This window comes from Macaca mulatta, chromosome 17 (genome assembly GCF_049350105.2).
Source record: "Macaca mulatta isolate MMU2019108-1 chromosome 17, T2T-MMU8v2.0, whole genome shotgun sequence".
Classification (NCBI taxonomy): Eukaryota; Metazoa; Chordata; class Mammalia; order Primates; family Cercopithecidae; genus Macaca; species Macaca mulatta.
Window position 1 is genome coordinate 30,697,687 of NC_133422.1, and position 19,518 is coordinate 30,717,204.

At 39.6% G+C, this 19,518-nt stretch overlaps 1 long non-coding RNA gene and 1 pseudogene across 1 annotated transcript in view; both read left to right on the forward strand.

The window, feature by feature from the left end:
- Positions 1-19,518, forward strand: part of LOC144336145 (uncharacterized) — a 96,884-nt gene that overhangs the window by 6,366 nt on the left and 71,000 nt on the right. The window contains exons 2-3 of the long non-coding RNA XR_013407650.1: positions 9,493-9,592; positions 9,988-10,110. This is a non-coding gene — a long non-coding RNA (uncharacterized LOC144336145). The remainder of the gene's footprint in view (positions 1-9,492; positions 9,593-9,987; positions 10,111-19,518) is intronic.
- LOC713256 (small ribosomal subunit protein eS4, X isoform-like) lies at positions 2,038-2,986 on the forward strand (annotated as a pseudogene).

Here is a 19,518-nt window from a genome sequence, read left to right on the forward strand (position 1 = left end):
CTTACCATTTCCTTAGTGTTCTGCTATACTACTCTCTTTGAGATCACATTAGTCAATGATATGGAGAGGTTGAGAACATCAAATAACATATAAAAGTTTTAAGCATAAAAAAATTAGATGTGAAACTATCCAGCCAATGTAATCAGTTAATACATATCTAAGAAAATTTAATTTTGGTCATACTAATGTTATATCAGCCCTCGAAAGAAAATGCTAGTAGAGATGACTATTAGAAATTAGATCTTTCCAATGAGTGGTGTTTTACAGTAATAGTTGAAGTCTCAGACAATTCAAGATCAGCCCTGAAAATGGATATATCCAGATTGACAATTAGAATCAAAGTGGAACAGCAGAAGAACATAAACATTGCAGTCATTCTTTCAACCAGTATTAATTCCACACCTAATATGTGACAGCCACAGTGGTAGGTCCTCAGAGAATTTATAATCTAGTGGAAAGACAAGACAGATAAACAGAATGAGAATACAATATTATGTCAGCAGACCCCAGGCATAAAATAAGATGACTTATAAGGTTCGTTTGACAGTTCGAGGTAACATACCATATTTTATCAATTTTAAGAAAATGAGTTGTAACAAACACCATTATTTTTGGACGATGGAGGGGGCCAGAGGGAAATGCTGCTACTTAAACTATGACACAGTGGTTTTTTATCACATAGAATTTTTCCACATTGTATTGAATTCTGCTAAGAGCATTAGTGATGCAACATTTTTAAAAATAATATTCCACTATTATCTTTGGTATTTTTTTGCAAACTGTTGGGGTCCAACAGTTTTTGTTGCAAACTGTTGGAGTTTTAATGCTGGTGCTTTCTTATTCCAACTCAAAGGTATCAATGAAGGGTTTTCAGATCACAACCAGGGTTTTCAGATCACAACAAGGATTTAAATCCTTTCTCTGTCTTTTTTTTTTTTTTTTTTTTTTTTTTTTTTGAGACGGAGTCTCGCTCCAACGCCCAGGCTGGAGTGCAGGGGCGCGATCTCCACTCACTGCAAGCTCCGCCCCCCGGTTCTTGCCATTCTCCTGCCCCAGCCTCCAGAGTAGCTGGGACTACAGGCACCCGCCACCACGCCCGGCTAATTATTTTTGTATTTTTAGTAGAGATGGGGTTTCACTGTGTTCGCTAGGATGGTCTCGATCTCTTGACCTCGTGATCCGCTCTCCTTGGTCTCCCAAAGTGCTGGAATTACAGGCGTGAACCACTGCGCCCGGCTAAATCCTTTTTTAAATGATTAGTTGACTGAAATCTCAGGGGTTTGCAGTTGTCTAGTCATGCCACCAGGAATAACCAGGAAGTTTGCACATGTTCAGGCTAAGACAACTACATCACAACTGCCTTCTGGTGACAACATTGTAAGATGCCATGATTGTAAGATGCCATTCCAATTTTAGAAATATTGGAAAGAAATGTACGTCTTAGATTTGGCAAAATATCATTTATTGCTGGCAGCTATTAAAATATGTGTTATTAGGAGAATGTACAAAGAGCTCTGTGAGCACTGAGGATAGAGCACCTAACTCTCACAAAGGAAGTGATATTTGAGCAGTCAAGTCATGAGGATGCATGAGTGGGTAAGAAGGGGCAGTTTAGAGCTTCAACTACATGTGTGGGAGAGTGGTAGGACTGGATGCTGGGCCATGTCAAGAAGGGTTTCATGTGCTCAACTAAGAAATTTTGAATCTTATTATTGGGGTAATAAAAGTTTTGGGATCAGGGAGTGACCCTGATGATATAATTTGGCTATATCAAATCTCATGTGAAATCTGATCCCCAGTATTGATGGTGGGGTCTGGTGGAGGTGATTGGATCATGGGGACAAGTCCCTCATGAATGGCTCGGTGCTATTGTCTGAGGATTGAGTGAATTCTCACTCTTTGTTTCTGCAAGATCTGGTTGTTAAAAAGAGCCTGGGACTTTTCTCCCATTTCCCTCTTGCTTCCTCTCTCGTCATGTGACACACCACTCTCCTTCCCTTTCCATCATCATTGGAAGCTTCCAAAAGCAGCGGCTCACTCTTTCCTTGCCTAACGCAGCCGTGGCTTGTGGTCCCAAGAAGCATCTAAAGCGGGTAGCAACTCCAAAGCATTGGATGCTGGATAAATTGACCAGTATGTTTGTTCCTTGTCCATCCACCGGTCCCCACAAGTTGAGAGAGTGTCTCCCCCTCATCATTTTCCTAAGGAACAGACTTAAGTATGCCTTGACAGGAGATGAAGTAAAATTTGCATGCAGCGGTTTATTAAAATTGAAGGCAAGGTCTGAACTGATATAACCTACCCTGCTGGATTCACGGATGTCATTAGCATCGACAAGACAGAAGAGGATTTCCGTCTGATCTATGACACCAAGAGTCGCTTTGCTGTACATCATATTACACCTGAGGAGGCCAAGTACAAGTTGTACAAAGTGAGAAAAATCTTTGTGGGCACAAAAGGAATCCCTCATCTGGTGACTCATGATGGTCACACCATCCACCACCCTGATCCTCTCATCAAGGTGAATGATACCATTCAGATTGATTTGGAGACTGGCAAGATTACTGATTTCATCAAATTTGACACTGGTCACCTGTGTATGGTGACTGGCGATGCTAACCTGGGAAGAATTAGTGTGATCACCAACAGAGAGAGGCACCCTGGATCTTTTGACATGGTTCACATGAAAGATACCAATGGCAACAGCTTTACCACTTGACTTTCCAAGATTTTTGTTATTGGCAAGGGTGCCAAACTATGGATTTCTCTTCCCTGAGGAAAGGGTATCTGCCTCACCATTGCTGAAGAGAGAGACAAAAGACTGCCAAACAGAGCAGTGGGTGAATTGGTCCCAGGGTGACATGTTAGATCTTTGTACGTAATTAAAAATGTGGCATGATTAATAGAAAAGAAAAAAAAAAATCAGAGGCTCATGCCATGCATGCATCTTGTACAGCCTGCAGAACCATGCACCAAATAAACCTCTTTTCTTTTTTTTTTTTTTGATTTAGAGTCTTGCTCTGTCGCCCAGGCTGAAGTGCAATGGCACTATCTTGGCTCATTGCAACCTCTGCCTCCCAGGTTCAAGTGATTCTCCTGCCTCAGCCTCCCAGGTAGCTGAGATTATGGGCATCTGCCACCACGCCCAGCTAATTTTGTATTTTTAGTAGAGATGGGGTTTCACTATGTTGGCCGGGCTGGTCTCGAACTCCTGACCTCTGGTGATCTGCCTACCTCAGCCTCCCAAAGTGCTGGGATTATAGGCGTGAGCCACAGTGCCCGGTGTAAACCTTTTTTCTTTATAAATTACCCAGCCTTGGGTATTCTTTTATAGCAATGCAAAACACACCCAATAATCAGATTCTTATTTTAGAAAGATAAATTCAGTAGTGATTTGGAGAATGGATTAGAATGAGAAGACAATGGGTAAGGAGACTAGTTAGACAATTTTTTTTTTTTTTTTTTTTTTTAGGTGGAATCTCACTCTGTAACCTAGCCTGGAGTGCAGTGGCACAATCTCTGCTCACTACAACCTCCGCCTCTCAGGTTCAAGCAATTCTTGTGCCTCAGCCTTCCAAGTAGCTGGGATTACAGGCGTGCACCACCACACTCAGCTAATTTTTGTCTTTTTAGTAGAGCCAGGGTTTTGCCATGTTGCCCAGGCTGGTCTCAAACTCCTTGACTCGAGAGACCCACCCTCAGCCTCTCAAAGTGCTGGGATTACAGCCATGAGCCCCTGCGCCCAGTTGACAATTTCTGCATTAATCCACAGAACACATTAAAGCACTTAGGAAGTGGCAACAGGGAAGGTGAGAAGAGGATTATCAAAGACATTGTGATGATAGAATGGACAGGACTTGGTGAACTGAGTTGATGCAAGCAGAATCATGATATTGTGTGATTAAAGTCATCTTGTGTCATGTAAGGTGAATATCATCAAGCTACTGATAACTATATTCTAATAAGATGTATAACTCATTTCTAAAGGACAAATGGTGTTTATTCAGTCATTTGCTTAACAAATATTTATTGACTGTCTCCTATGTGTAGGAGCTGGGAATGTAGCAATGAATAAAACGGGAAATAATGCCTGTCCTTATGAAGTCTACATTCTGGTGAGAAAGATAGACAAATAAGTATAATATGTGGTATATTCACATTAAGTGTTAAAAAGGAAGAATAAAGCAGGGAAAGGAAATGAAGTGCTGCAGAAGGAGGAGGTTTGGAGTTTAAGACATGGAGAACAGGGAAAGGTGTCACTGAGGGTGTCAATGATGTTTCAGTAGAGACTGGACAGAGCTGTGCAGATACCTAAGGAAAACCCAATTTTATCTATTTATTTTACTGAAGTGCTGTAGTCTGAATGTTTGTGTCCCATCAAAATTCATATGTTCAAATCCTGACCCCCAAGGTAATGATATTAAGAGGCAGGACTTTTGGGAGGTGATTAGGCAGAGACCTCATGAATGAGATTAGTGCCTTTATAAAAGAGGCCTGGGGGAGCTCATTCACCTCACGTGAGGACAGAGCAAGAAGGCACCATCTACAAACCAGGTCCTCACCAGACAGTAAATCTGCCGGCACCTTGATCTTGGACTTCCTAGTCTCCACAAGTATGATAAATTTGTTTTTATAAACAATCTGGTTTATGGTTTGTTCGTTTTGTTTTGTTTTGTTTTGTTTTCGGCAGAGTCTTGCTCTGTCGTCCAGGCCAGAGTGCAGTGGCACAATCTTGGCTCACTGCAACCTCCACTTCCCAGGTTCAAGCAGTTCTCTTGCCTCAGCCTCCCAAGTAGCTGGAATTACAGGTGCCTGCCATGACGCCCAGCTGATTTTCTCATATTTTTAGTAAAGACGGGGTTTCACCATGTTGGCCAGGCTGATTTCGAACTCCTGACCTCAAGTGATCCACCCGCCTCGACCTCCCAAAGTGCTAGGATTACTGGCGTGAGCCACTGTGCCCGCCAGTTTTATGGTATTTTGTAATTGCAGCCTAAACTGACTAAGACATGAGCTTTAGTTAAACATTTGCAGTTTGCTATGCTGATACTAAATTATTATCTGTTGGTAAATATTCTTTGCTGATACTTAATAAGTATTCTTATTAATAACAAGTATTAATATGTATCCCTCACTAATGCTTAATACAAATCCTTATTAATAGCAGTATTAGTATTAATTAGTATTAATCAGTATTCTTTGCTAATAAGGGTTCTGATTGACAGAAAATCAATTATTCATTAAATGTTATTGAGATACTTCTTGATCTTATTTATAGTAGTCAGGTACTGTTTTAGATTCTGGGGATTCAGTCGTAACTGAGATAGATGGAATCACCACCCTCATAGGGTTGCCAGAGAAAACACAGGACTCAACTGAATTGGTATTTCAGATAAAAACACATAATTTTTTAGTATAAATATGTTTATGTGATACTTACACTAAACATACTGTGTGATATTTGGAATATACTTATACTAAAATGTATACCAAATGTGTTGATAATCTGAAATTCAAATTTGACTGGGCTTCCTGTGTTTTTATTTGCTGAGTCTGGCAATTCTATGCCCTCACTACACTTACAACCTAACATGCTGGAAGCAGAGATTTGTAAATACAAATAGCATACAGTGGACAATGCTGTATAACCTGGGAAGCCATAAATTAGAAGGCACTGGGACCCTAAATATGTGGAGAAAAACTGTCAGCCAACCAGGAACATCCACCCTTAAAGCAAGAAATAAACTTCTGTTGTATGTGAGTCATTATGTTTTGGATCCATTTGTGCCATGGTCTATTTGTTATGCCAGCTTAACTAACATAACCTAACTAACATAATGTGTCCTGAAATCTACCATTTCCAAATTTACTACAGAATCAAAAATTTTAATATAATGTATCAACAGATAATAAAATATATATAAATAAAGGCAACAGGAAGATGGGCCAAAACCTAAAAATGCTTATACTGCAGTCATCATTCTATTAATAATATAGCTTTAAACCTTAAATATTTCCAAATGGTCAAGAGGGACATCAGATCATTTTAGGAAAATTACGTAATTTGATGGCTTCCTTAAGCAACTAATACTACACATTTATACATTATTCCTGGCTATTAAAACATTTTCTTTCAGCTAATTATTGAATGTAGAGATAGGTTTTATAGGCTCTAAAATTGTAAATAAGACATGGTTTTTGCCTTCAGAAAGTATATGGCCTAATAGAGGAAATAAAGATACAAAACACTAGCAGAATATGATCAGTGCCAAAAGATATGTGCAAATTGTATCTCTAACTGGAGTGAGAAATTCATTCAGATTAGAGGGGATTAAAAATAAAATGAATGAGGAAACATTTTTTTTCCTCAAAGCTTTACAATTTTCTGTCTTTTTCGAATTTAAAAGAACTTATTGTCAAGCATTTGCAAATATAAATATAAGAGAGAAAAACAAATATCACTTCTAATCTCACTACCCAGATATAGCCACTAATAACATTTTTGTATATATTCCCTCCTCTATGTTTTAAATAAAAGTGGGGTTTTATTATATATTCTTTTTTTTCCTGTTTTTTCCACAGCATAAGGTGAGCATTTTTCATATCATTAAATAATTTATAAAATTATGACTTTTCATAAGTGCATAATTTATCCCATAGATATATTGTGATTTATTTTCCTCTTATGACAAGACATTTTGTTAATTTCTAAATGTTTTAGTTTTATAAATAACATTGCATTGGACAGCTCTATACATAGATATTTGTAATAATTCAACTACTATTCTTTGAACACTATTTACTGCTTTGGATGTTGGAGATACATTAGTGAACAAACAGTCCAAAGTCCCTGACCTCATGGGGAGGAGGAAAGAGAGACAATAAGGATGTAAACTATAAATTACATCAAATAGTGATGAGTACTCTGGAGAAAACTAAATCAGGGATGGGGAATAAGAAGTGATGATATAGGGGCCTTGGGATTATTTTTAAATAGGATGGTCAGGAAAGAAAGAGAAAATGACATTTGATCAAATACCTGAAGGTGGTGAGGCAGCAAACCAGGTGGATATTGGAGAAAAACATTCTAGGCAAAGAGAAGCATGTAAAGACCTTGAGTTTGGAGTGGATCTAGCATATTTAAGGAACAGCAGCAAGGAGGCCAGAATAGCTGACGCGGAGTTCATAGGAAAGCTGTAGGAGGTGAAGAAGTCCAAGAGGACCTTCTGATGCTAAGTGGAATTTGGCCTCTATGCCCAGAGATAGGAGAGCATTGGAGGGTTGTGCACAGAGGGCTATCTGATCATTTTGGCTATTCTGTGAGAGTAGACTATAGAGGGTAGAAACGGAAAAGTCAGGAGGTTATTGCTGTAATCCAGGTGGGCAATGATGTTGGCTTTTGGACAGTGGGGATAACAGTAAAGGTGGTGAGAAATGGGTTTTTATTGGCTTAGTGTGGGGTTTGAGAGAAAGGAGTCAGGGATGACTTAAGGCATCTCCAATTAGTTCCTTAGGATGAATGTCAAGAATGGGAATTTATTAATGGGTTTTTAGAGCTCTTTATACATATGGCCAGATTGTTCACCTGCAAAGTTAAGTCAGTTTATATATGCAGTATTCTCCGTGGAAAAACAGTTTACAAAAGTTTTTTAGAGAAACTGTTTCAGCTAGAATTTTTTGATAGCTTTGCAAATTACGTAAGCCTGCATAGAGAATTATTAGAGATCTGAACCATTCACTTAAAGCTTGCATGTATATGTTACAACATTTTAACCAGGAAAATCTTTCTGATAGAGATAGCCAAAGTCTAGGTGATTCCCTTTTGAGCCTATACTATTGAAATAACTAAAACATGGAGTGGAATTTGATAAATGCCTCCCCCCCCCAAAAAAAAAGAGTTCAAAATACTATAAGGAACGTTTACCCAAGGAAAAAGTACAAGAAAGAGGAACTTTAAAAATTAGCAGAGAAGACGGTATGGAACAAGGGACCTGACTTGTCAAAGCAAAGAGAAAAGAATAATTTCTCTTTTGCTCTTAGAAAAGCAAGTAGGTTTTTTAAAAAAAATTACCAAAACATCAAATGAAGCAAAGACTAAGACTGTTAGATTGATAAAGCCATTGTTGACTTTTATAAGTCTTTTTAATGGAATATAGATACAGAAGAAATAAGGTAAATTAGATCACTAGGAGTTTTAGTGAATGAAGTCAGAGAATATATAACTTCTCTTTTTGAACAAGAAAATATGAAGGAAAAACTTGAATATGTTTTTAGGTAGAAAAAGAGCAAGGAAAAACTGAGGCTGTGAGAAAGGTATAATTGGTATGGCAGCTCTCTGGAGCAGGAGAGAACAGGGTCAGCTTCATAGGTGGGGCCATTAGGATGTGAAAGATGGAGCAATGACTTCTCTGAGACCAGAAATAATGACAAGAATACGAGCAAAGTAACTAGCACAATTCCCAGTGTGATGGTTAATTTTATGTGCTGACTTGACTGGATCACAGGATACCCAGATATTTGCTCAAACATTATTCTTGGTGTGTCTATGAGGGTGTTTCTGGATGAGATTAACATTTGAATCTGTAGACTTAAGTAAAGCAAACTGCCATTCCTAATGTGGGTGGACCTCATGCAATCAGTTGAGGGCTAAATAGAACAAAAAGGCTAAGTAAGAGAGAGTTCTTTCTGCCTGACTGCCTTTGAGCTGGAACATTGGTGTTTTTCTGACTTCAGGCTCAAACTGTAATACTGGCTCTTCTCAGGCCTTGAGCCCACTTGCCTTCAGATGGCAATTTTACCATCTGCTCTCCTGGTTCTCAGGCCTTCGGGGAAGACTAGAACTATACCACTGACTCTCCTGGTCTCCAGTTTTCCAACTTCTAATCTTGGGATTTAGTCTCCATAATCATGTGAGTCAATTCCTTATAATAAACCTCCAGATGGATGATTTATAGATAGATAGATAGATAGATAGATAGATAGATAGATAGATAGATAGATAGATCTTTCATTGCTTTTTTTTCTCTGGAGAACCCTAATATAACCAGTATTTAGTAAATGTTTAATATGTGTTGAATGACAATTATAGAGGAAATCAGAGGTGGAGAGGATGTATGCAGAGGGAGCTGTGAGAAGTGGAGAGCTGCCCACACTAACCAGTGAGACTAAAAACCCAGCCAGGTTCTTCAGGGAGATTGCTTTGGTAGCTATGGGAATAATATGGACAAGCGAGTCATCTGAATTCTTGATGGGCAGATATGCCACGCTGGCAAGCAGGTGGTCAACCTCTAGGAGATTCAACAAGCATGCCTGTGAGGGTTCAGAGCGCTGTGTCAGGAATGTGATGGGAAGTAATAGGCAAAGGCAAAATATTACTGACATTAAGGAAATGGCATTAAAGAAAACAGACACTTCACTGTCTACTTGTGTTAGAGCTTCCCCAAGGTCATTTAATCTAACACACCTGTAAGCTAAGTGTTCCTACTTTTTCAGAAAAAGAAATGGAAACTAAGCAATATTAATTAACATAGTCCAAGGTCACAAAGCAAAATGGAACAAGAACCTGGATCTGAATTCAGAGGCAAGATGCTGGGTAAGTATGACAGTACTTATTGTTGGCCCACCTGTGGGAATTGGGGGTTAGGGACAGGTCTCCCAACCCTGTGATGACTATAGGAACCGGGATTCAAGGGAGATACAGGCATAAAGGAAAATGTCAGGGAGACCATCAACAAAGTATCTTGTAAGGCAGGAATTTGCTCACAGGAAAATGGGAAGGTTAAAGGGGATGTTAGTGAGAATATCATTTTAATATTCAGTTCACTAATCTCCAAAGACCCATGTTCTAAAAGTGTGAATAAAATAGCTTAATATCTTATTATGCAATATCTGTCACTGATGATAGGCACATAAGGAGCTCTCATTACATCTACTTAATTTGCCAGATTAACTGATGCTTCTTGTTCCTTTTTTACTTTTTCTTTTTAGAGATAGGGTCTTGTTCTGTCGCCCAGGCTTGGGTGCAATGGCATGATCATAGCTCACTGCAGCCTCGAACTCCTGGGGTCCAGTGATTCTCCTGCCTCAGCGTCCCTTGTAATTGGACTACAGGTACAAATCATCATGTCTGGCTCTTGTTCTTTAACACATGCTTGTAGCTCAAAACTAGTAGAATTCCCTCTGATACATTTGTGAACCTCTGCTTCCACTACAAGTTTCATGCTACTGAAGTCAGTTGCCTTTTTCTCAAACCTGCTTATACCAATTAAACTTGTTATTGAAATTAATTAGTTAAATATGTAAACCAGTGAAATATGAAACAAAAGTCAGTCACTAAAGAAATTACTGCCCAATTAAGTGTAAGCAAAACAACTGCAAAAGCCTCGAAAAAGTGAGTAGAAATCTACAGATATTTTGCTGGCAAATGAAATACATTTGTAGTTTAAGTTAAAATTTAAAATTAAAGATATATATGTATCATTTTTAAATTTCTCTATTTAAATTGACATTTTCCCTTCACCAATCACAATACCAGTGTTGGATAAGGGAACTTTCACTATATCCTGTGTTGTATTTTGTATGGTACTTTTGATCATTCTTTTAATAAAAACATAATCTATCTAGGAAAGCAAAAATAAAGACTGAAGTCCACATTCTTTTAGCACTTTCATGTGAATCCTCAATACTGCATCTAATACTACATATCTTCTTAAACTGTTCCTCTAAGTCTTAGGGAGAATATGATTGTTACATCCTAAAGTTTGTGTCATGAACATTTGTGGCTCACTTGTATTCACAAGATTATGAGGAATTATGCATTTAGGAGCAGGTTAGGTTATCATATCATTGTTTTTTCATGATAAGCCAATGTGTACAGCATGTTAATAGTCTTCTCTGTAAGGAATCTTAGAAATAATTGAGTGCACTTCTCTAGTATTAAAAATGAGTAAATGGACAGGCAGAGTGGTGTGCACTTTTAGTCTCAGCTACTCAGGTGGCTGAGACAGGAGAACTGTTTGAGCACAAGAGTTCTGGGCTATAGTGTGCTATGCCAAGCAGGTGTCTGCACTGTTTGGCATTAATATGGTAACTTCTCGTGACAGGGAACCACCAGGTTTCCTAAGGAGGGGTGAAACAGTCCAATCTGGAAATGGAGCAGGTCAAAATTCCCATGCTGATCAGTAGTGGGATGGCACCTGTGAATAGCCACTGCCCTCCAGCCTGGGCAACATAGCAAGACCCCATCTGTCTCTAATTTTTTAAAAATGAGTAAAGTGAGAACTAGGGTTAAAGAAACTTGCCCAAGGTAGAAACTTATTGAAATAAAATTAAGGGAAATGTTTATATAGCCCTTAACATTATGTCTTCTCCATGATATATAACACTTTAAATCCAAGGATCTCAAAACACTTTTAAATCAGATCATTAATTCTTCTGATATCTATGTATCAAATTATTCTATTTTCTACCAGCTGGGTTATCTCTTGTCAGACACTAATTTAAAAGTCAACATTTTCTTTGCAGATGAATCAATTGAGAGTTGCATTCATCTGGGAATAACAAGGGTTCACCTGAAAAACAAGTGTTATTTTTATCACATATGTCTGAGGTAGTCAGTCCAGGCCTCATCTGTCCACTGTATACTTCATAATGTCATCAGGAACATTAAGCTTTCTGTTTTCTTGTTCAGTCATTCTCAATATGTGCTTGTCAACTCATAATTACCTAATTCACCTCAAGTATTGTAGATTTGGTTTGGTAGAAGTAATAGGAAGGAGAAAAGAAAGCATACCAGCTGAGCTGGCCTTCCTTAAAAAAGAGATTTTCTGGCTCATGCCTGTAACCCCAGCACTTTGGGGAGGCCAAGGCGGGTGGATTGCCTGAGGTCAGGAGTTCGAGACTAGCCTGACCGACATGGTGAAAACCTCATCTCTACTAAACATACAAAAATTAGCCGGGTGTAGCAGTGGGTGCCTGTAATCCCAGCTACTTGGGAGGCTGAGGCAGGAGAATCACTTGAACCCAGGACACAGAGGTTGCAGTGAGCTGAGACCGGGCCATTGCACTCTAGTCTGGGCAACAAGAGCAAAACTTTGTCTCAAAAAAAAAAAGAGAGATTTTTCTAGAACTGTGTCTAAGTGGCCAATTATTGATCTGATTGGCCAACTATATCACATGGGCAATTCTATTTGCACAGGAGGCTGGGAAATGTAGTTTTTGGCTGCACATATGGCCACTTCCAACCAAACTCAGGGAATTAGTAAGGAAGGAGAGGATAGGTGTTGGGTGGGAGTGGGACTGACTGGTGATCTCTGTCACTGCAGGGCTGTTGCCAAGATTAGAAAGAATGTATGTGTGGTTCCTGGCTTATACCTGTCATCTAGTAGATGCTGAAAAATGGGGAGCTCTTATTGTGTTAGAAAAGATAAGTGATAATGTTTCCAAATTTCTTTCATAGTAATTGTGCAGTGTTTTCATACATGCAATGAATCCAATGTGGTAATAAGATAACTTTTAGTAGAAGAACAAATTTTTATGAAACTGCCATTTGGCACTAAAATACTGGTACTACAACTTTTAAAACTAATATGATTAACCAGATTATCATTTGGACAATGGATAATGAATGTGTACTATAGTCTCAAAAATTTAAAAATATAAGTAACTTTTTCCTCTACTTGTGTTTAATGAGTTGGAAAATATTTGTTTATTGTACATCATGGATGCACCACATGTACAACTGTTCCATAAGATTATAATGGAGCTGAAAAATTCTTAGGCCTAGTGACATCAATTGTAATGTCAGAGCACAACAGCTTACTCATATGTTTGTGGTGATAAATTGGTGTAAACAAACCTACTATACTGCCAGTCATATAAAAGTAAAGTACATACAGTTATGTGTAGTACATAATACTTGATCATTAATGACTATTACTGGTTTATATATTTAGTATATTAAACTTTTTACCATTATTTTAGAATATGTTCCTCTATTTATTAAAAAAAGGGTTAACTGTAAAATAACCTCAGGCAGCTCCTGCAGGAGGTATCCAAAGGCATTGTTATGGTGGGAGACGACAGCTCCATGCCTGTTATTGCCTCTGAAGACCATGCAGGATACCATGTGGAGATGGAAGATGATGACATTCAGGATCCTGACCTTGTGCTGGCCTAGGCTAATGTGTGTGTTTGTGTCTTAGTTTTTAGCAACAAGTTTATAAAGTAAATAAATAGAAAATAGCATATAGAATAAGGCTATAAAGAAGGGCAATATTTTTGTACAGGGATACAATGTGTGTGTGTTTGTTTTTTCTTTTGGGGAGTTTGTTTTGTTTTGAGACAGGATCTCACTCTGGTTGCCCAGGCAGATGTGGTGCCATCACACCTCACTGTAGCCTCAATTTCCTGGGCTCAGGTGATTCTTCCACCTCAGCCTGCCGAGTAGTTGGGACTACAGGCATGTACCACCATGCCTAGCTAATTTTTTGTGTGTTTAGTAGAGACAGGGTTTCACCATGTTGCCCAGGGTGGTCTCGAACTCCTGGACTCAAGCAATCCGCTTGCCTCAGCTTCCCAAAGTGCTGGGATTACAGGTGTGAGCCACTGCATCCAGCTGTGTGTGTGTGTGTGTGTGTGTGTGTGTGTGTGTGTTGGTTTGTTTTTTCTTTTTTTCTTTCTTTTTGAGACAGAGTCTCACTCTGTCACCAAGCTTGAGTGCAGTGGCATGATCTTAGCTCACTGCAACCTCTGCCTCCCGGGTTCAAATTATTCTCCTGCCTCAGCCTCCCGAGTAGCTGGGACTACAGGTGCAAGCCACCACCCCCAACTAATTTTTGTATTTCTAGTAGAGACAGGGTTGTACCATCTTAGCCATGATGGTCTCGGTCTCCTGACCTCCTGATCTGCCCGCCTCGGTCTTCCAAAGTGCTGGGATTACAGGCATGAGACACCAAGCCTGGCCATGTGATTTAATCTAAGTGTTATTACAGGTGAGTCAAAAAGTTAAAAAAGCCCAGGCGCAGTGGCTCACGTCTGTAATCCTAGCTCTTTGGGAGGCTGAGGCAGGTGGATCACCTGAGGTTACGAATTTAAGACCAGCCTGGCCAACATGGTGAAACCCCATCTCTACTAAAAATACAAAAAAATTAGCTGGGCATGGTGGCTCACGCCTGTAATCCCAGCACTTTGGGAGGCTGAGGCAGGTGGATCAGGAAGTCAGGAGATCCACACCATCCTGGCTAACACAGTGAAACCCCGTCTCTACTAAAAATACAAAAAATTAGCCAGGAATGGTGGTGAGCACCTGTAGTTCCAGCTACTCGGGAGGCTGAGGCAGGAGAATCACTTTAAACCTGGGAATTGGAGGTTGCCGTGAGTGGAGATTGCGCCACTGCACTCCAGCCTGGGCAACACAGTGAATCTGTCTAAAAAAAAAAAAAAAGCAGGTGCGCCCAAGATGGCCAAATAGAAACAGCTCCAGCCTCCAGCCCCCAGCATAAGTGACACAGAAGACAGGTGATTTCTGCATTTTCAACTGAGGTACCAGGTTCATCTCACTGGGGAGTGCCGGACAATTGGTGCTGGTCAGCTGGTGCAGCCTGACCAGAGACAGCTGAAGTAGGGCGAGGCATCGCCTCACCTGGGAAGCGCAAGGGGGAAGGGAATCCCTTTTCCTAGCCAAGAGAAACTGAGACACACAACACCTGGAAAATCTGGTAACTCCCACCCTAATACTGCACTTTACCAAGTGTCTTAGCAAACGGCACACCAGGAGATTATATCCCACACCTGGCCCAGAGGGTCCCACGCCCACGGAGCCTCCGTCATTGCTAGCACAGCAGTCTGAGATCTAACTGCAAGGCGGCAGCGAGGCTGGGGGAGGGGCGCCCGCCATTGCTGAGTCTTAAGTGGGTAAACAAAGCTGCTGGGAGGCTTGAATTGGGGTGGAGCCCACTGCAGCTCAAGGAGGCCGGCCTGCCTCTGTAGACTCCTCCTCTGGGGACAGGGCATAGCTAAACAAAAAGCAGCAGAAACCTTGGCAGAGGTAAATGCCCCTGTCTGACAGCTTTGAAGAGAGCAGTGGATCTCTCAGCACGGAGGTTGAGATCTGAGAACGGACACACTGCCTGCTCAAGTGGGTCCCTGACCCCTGAGTAGCCTAACTGGGAGACATCCCCCACTAGGTACAGACTGACACCTCACACCTCACACGGTGGGGTACACCCCTGAGACGAAGCTTCCAGAGCAAAAATCAGCAACACTCGCTGTTCAGCAATATTCTATCTTCTGCAGCCTCCGCTGCTGATACCCAGGCAAACAGGGTCTGGAGTGGACCTCAGGCAAACTCCAACAGAGCTATAGCTGAGGGTCCTGACTGTTAGAAGGAAAACTAACAAACAGAAAGGACACCCACACCAAAACCCCATCAGTACATCACCATCATCAAAGACCAAAGGCAGATAAAACCACAAAGATGGGGAAGAAGGAGTGCAGAAAAGCTGGAAATTCAAACAATCAGAGTGCATCTCCCCCTCCAAAGGAATGCAGCTCATCGCCAGCAATGGAACAAAGCTGGACAGAGAATGACTTTGACGAGCTAAGAGAAGAAGGCTTCAGTCGATCAAATTTCTCAGAGCTAAAGGAGGAACTACGTAACCAGTGCAAAGAAACTAAAAACCTTGAAAAAAGAATGGATGAATGGATAACTAGAATAATCAATGCAGAGAAGGCCTTAAAAGAACTGATAGAGATGAAAACCATAACACAAGAAATACATGACAAATGCACAAGCTTCAATAACCGACTCGATAAACTGGAAGAAAGAGTATCAGCAATTGAAGATCAGATGAATGAAATGAAGCAAGAAGAGAAGTGTGGAGAAAAAAAGAGTAAAAAGAAATGAACAAAGCCTCCAAGAAGTATGGGATTATGTGAAAAGACCAAATCTACGTCTGATTGGTGTGCCTGAAAGTGACGGGGAAAATGGAACCAAGTTGGAAAACACTCTACAGGATATCATCATCCAGGAGAACTTCCCCAACTTAGTAAATTCAGGAAATACAGAGAACATCCAAATCAGGAAATACAGAGAACGCCACAAAGATACTCCTCGAGAAGAGCAACTCCAAGACACATAATTGTCAGATTCACCAAAGTTGAAATGAAGGAAAAAATGTTAAGGGCAACCAGAGAGAAAGGTCAGGTTACACACAAAGGGAAGCCAGTTAGACTAACAGCAGATTTCTCAGCAGAAACTCTCCAAGCCAGAAGAGAGTGGGGGCTGATATTCAACATTGTTAAAGAAAAGAATTTTCAACCCAGAATTTCATATCCAGCCAAACTAAGTTTCGTAAGTGAAGGAGAAATAAAATCCTTTACAGACAAGCAAATGCTTAGAGATTTTGTCACCACCAGGCCTGTCCTACAAGAGATCCTGAAGGAAGCACTAAACATGGAAAGGAACAACAGGTACCAGCCATTGCAAAAACATGTCAGAATGTAAAGTCCATCGATGCTAGGAAGAAACTTCATCAACTAGCAAGCAAAATAACAAGCTAATATCATAATGACAGGATCAAGTTCACACATAACAATATTAACCTTAAATGTAAATGGACTAAATGGTCCAATTAAAAGACACAGACTGGCAAATTGAATAAAGAGTCAAGACCCATCAGTTTGCTGTATTCAGGAGACCCATCTCACATGCAGAGACACACATAGGCTCAAAATAAGGGGATGGAGGAAGATCTACCAAGCAAATGGAAAACAAAAAAAAAGCAGGGGTTACAGTCCTAGTCTCTGATAAAGCAGACTTTAAACCGTCAAAGATCAAAAGAGACAAAGAAGGCCACTACATAATGGTAAAGGGATCAATTCATCAGGAAGAGCTAACTATTCTAAATACATATGCACCAAATACAGGAGCACCCGGATTCATAAAGCAAGTCCTTAGAGACTTACAAAGAGACTTAGACTCCCATACAATAATAATGGGAGACTTTAACACCCCACTGTCAACATTAGACAGATCAACAAGACAGAAAGTTAACAAGGATATACAGGAATTGAACTCAATTCTGTACCAAGCGGACCTAATAGACATCTACAGAACTCTCCACCCCAAATCAACAGAATATACATTCTTCTCAGCACCACATTGCACTTATACCAAAATTGACCACATAGTTGGAAGTAAAGCACTCCTCAGCAAATGTAAAAGAACAGAAATTATAACAAACTGTCTCTCAGACCACAGTGCAATTAAACTAGAACTCAGGACTAAGAAACTCAACCAAAACCACTCAACTACATGGAAACTGAGCAACCTGCTCCTGAATGACTACTGGGTGCATAACGAAATGAAGGCAGAAATAAAGATGTTCTTTGAAACCAATGAGAACAAAGATACAACATACCAGAATCTCTGGGACACATTTAAAGCAGTGTGTAGAGGGAAATTTATAGCACTAAATGCCCACAAGAGAAAGCAGTGAAGATCTAAAACTGACACCCTAACAGCACAATTAAAAGAACTAGAGAAGCAAGAGCAAACACATTCAAAAGCTAGCAGAAGGTAAGAAATAACTGAGATCAGAGGAGAACTGAAGGAGATAGAGACACAAAAAACCCTCCAAAAAATCAATGAATCCAGGAGCTGGTTTTTTGAAAAGATCAACAAAATTGATAGACCGCTAGCAAGACTAATAAAGAAGAAAAGAGAGAAGAATCAAATAGATACAGTAAAAAATGATAAAGGGGATATCACCACCAACCCCACAGAAATACAAACTACCATGAGAGAATACCATAAACACCTCTACACAAATAAACTAGAAAGCCTAGAAGAAATGGATAATTTCCTGGACACTTACACTCTCCCAAGACTAAACCAGGAAGAAGTAGAATCCCTGAATAGACCAATAGCAGGCTCTGAAATTGAGGCAGTAATTAATAGCCTATCAACCAAAAAAGTCCAGGACCAGACGGATTCACAGCCGAATTCTACCAGAGGTACAAGGAGGAGTTGGTACCATTCCTTCTGAAACTATTCCAATCGATAGAAAAAGAGGGAATCCTCCCTAACTCATTTTACGAGGCCAACATCATCCTGATACCAAAGCCTGACAGAGACACATACAAAAAAAGAGAATTTTAGACCAATATCCCTGATGAACATCAATGCAAAAATCCTCAGTAAAATACTGGCAAACCAAATCCAGCAGCACATCAAAAAGCTTATCCACCATGATCAAGTGGGCTTCATCCCTGGGATGCAAGGCTGGTTCAACATACACAAATCAATAAACGTAATCCAGCATATAAACAGAACCAAAGACAAGAACCACATGATTATCTCAATAGATGCAGAAAAGGCCTTCGACAAAATTCAACACCCCTTCATGCTAAAAACTCTCAATAAATTCGGTATTGATGGAACGTATCTCAAAATAATAAGAGCTATTTATGACAAACCCACAGCCAATATCATACTGAATGGGCAAAAACTGGAAGCATTCCCTTTGAAAACTGGCACAAGACAGGGGTGCCCCCTCTCACCACTCCTATTCAATATAGTGTTGGAAGTTCTGGCCAGGGCAATTAGGCAAGAGAAAGAAATAAAGGGTATTCAGTTAGGAAAAGAAGAAGTCAAATTGTCCCTGTTTGCAGATGACATGATTGGCAATACCAGAAGTTTTATACTGGGTACTTGATTTTGTGAAGCAACAAGAGGAAAAAGATAAATATTTATTTGTCATTTTGTATATTTTTAAAATCATTTTTCACACATAAATAAAAAAGTTAGCAGAATTTCATAGATAAGAAAACAACTAGACTAACATCTCTCACAAGATACATGTGTGCAGTCAATACAATGATAAAACAAAAAGCTAAAAAAAATCCAATGTTTTGTTATACTGGACTTTAATCGTGTAAGTCATTGTTTTTAAATTTTTAAATAAGTGGGCAAAAGAGTTCATATAAAACCTTTGCCTAATTATTTTCTTTAATGTGAACTAAATAGGAAAGGAGTGGATGTATGTGTATGTGTAAAAAAGGAAGGGAATCTAGCCATTCTAAAAGTTCATTGAATTCATTCTGTAAGTGATGAATTCAATCAATGTATAAAGTTCAAACCCAAAGTTTTCCCCTTCATTGCAAGATTTATTTTTTCTACATAATTACTAAAATACTTGACTCCATTATCCAATTAATTAATATGCATATGTGTGTGTGTATATATATATCTCTCTCTCTCTTGAAATTGCAGTTTTTAAGCACCATAGTTCCACCAGTAAGTTGTACATGCTTTTTTCTTTTGAACTTTTTCTTGCTTATTTTTTCTTGACTTAGATTTTTCCCATCACCTGTAATTCAGCTTATTTTAGATAACCTTTGTCTTTCTTTAACTTATTTCATTTAGCCTAATTTCACTTCTTTCATACTGATGCCACAACCCCTGCTTTACCCCAATTTAGCGTGTGTCTTGTTCTTTCTAATGGTACTTATGTCAGC